A 1,761-nucleotide genomic window follows, 5' to 3' on the forward strand; every position below is an offset into this window, starting at 1 on the left:
GTACTAGCTCCAATAAATCGGGCTTTCTTGAGGGAGGATGACTATGAAAGGAAACCCTTTTCTGTTTGCCAGCTAAACAATGGATACACCTTTTCAACTTTGCTTGTTTCAATCCAGAAAGCAAACTTTTCTTAGCCAAACACGTAATCCCCCTATCGCTCATATGACTCAATATTTTGTGCCACAATTCTGATAAAGTATCACCTTCCACCATATTTATTGAGTCATTAAGAATAGAGCCCTGTGTCACATATAAATAACCAGACTTGACTCCGCGAGCCACTACTAACGAGCCCTTAGTGAGCTTCCATTGGCCATTAAAGAGGGCATTATGGTAACCTTCATCGTCTAATCTTCCTGTGGAGATCAAATTGAAAGGAAAGTCTGGAGCATGCTTGACATCTTGAAGAACTAACGTTGAACCATTATTAGTTCTCAAACAAACTGTGTCAACACCAAACACCTTAACTTCACTGGCATTGCCCATCTTTAACACTCCAGAAAAAACAACAGTATAAGATGAGAAAAAATCTTTTCTTGGTGTGACATGTGAGGTAGCTCCAGAATCTACTATCCAGCTAGTCTCATGGGATACCAAATTGATGACGTTTTCATCATAAGCAAAAAGAAGGTCAACTCGAACAATAGCAGCAACATTATTCTCGTTATTTTTAACTTTCTTTCCTTCTCTAGTGTCTTGATTCAACTTGCGGCAAAACCTTTTGATGTGTCCTTTCTTGCCACAATGGTTGCATGTAATATTATAGTATTTGGACCTTGACTTACTTCTACTTTTACCTCTATTCCTTGAGCCTCTTGTTCTATCTCTCGCCCGGTCTTCTATACCCAAGATATCTGTTTGTGAGGACGAACCTTGAGATTTTCTCCTTACTTCCTCGTTCAACACACCACTCTTGGCATATTCCATGTTCACCTTACCTCCAGGAGCTGAATTTGTCAAAGAAACACGAAGAGTTTCCCAAGAGTCTGGCAGAATATTAAGAAGCTAAAGTCCTTGTATCTCATCATCAAAATTAACCCCCATTCCAGATAGCTGATCAAGGACGCCCTGAAAATTATTTATGTGATCAAGGATAGGGCTGCCTTCCTTGTATTTAAAGGTCATCAATTGCTTTAGCAGAAACAATTTGTTGTTCCCGGTTTTTGAAGCATAAAGAGTCTCTAGCTTTTCCCACAATGATCTCGCATGTATCTCGTTCACAATATGGTTGCGAACATTATCTTCAACCCATTGCCGTATATATCCACATACTTGTTGGTGCTCGAAATTTCAATCTTCATCGGATATACTCTCGGGTTTATGAGCTGAAAAAACGGGTAGATGCATCTTCTTCACGAACAACAAGACTTTCATCTAGCTTCTCCAAACATTATAATTTTTTCCATTTAAACATACCATCTTGCTCATATTAGCCTCCATTCCGTAATAACCCGGATAAATAACCAAGGCTCTGATACCATTGTTATGTTGAGGAAGAGGCAAACCCAAAAATAAAGAAGATAAAGAACACCAAATTTTAACGTGGAAAACCCTTCAAATCAAAGGTAAAAACCACGGGATCACAAAGATCTAAAAATCTCCACTATAACAATAAGAGGGTTACAAAAGTTCTCCAAATTGGATACACAACAAGGGCCAAACACGGAGCAACAATAGCAACAAGAGCAACAACTAATCAATTGAAGAAAGAGTATAATCCACAAAAATGAAGCTGCTGGTCGAGGCTCGAAATCAGATGC

Source organism: Nicotiana attenuata, unplaced genomic scaffold, assembly GCF_001879085.1.
Source record: "Nicotiana attenuata strain UT unplaced genomic scaffold, NIATTr2, whole genome shotgun sequence".
NCBI lineage: Eukaryota > Viridiplantae > Streptophyta > Magnoliopsida > Solanales > Solanaceae > Nicotiana > Nicotiana attenuata.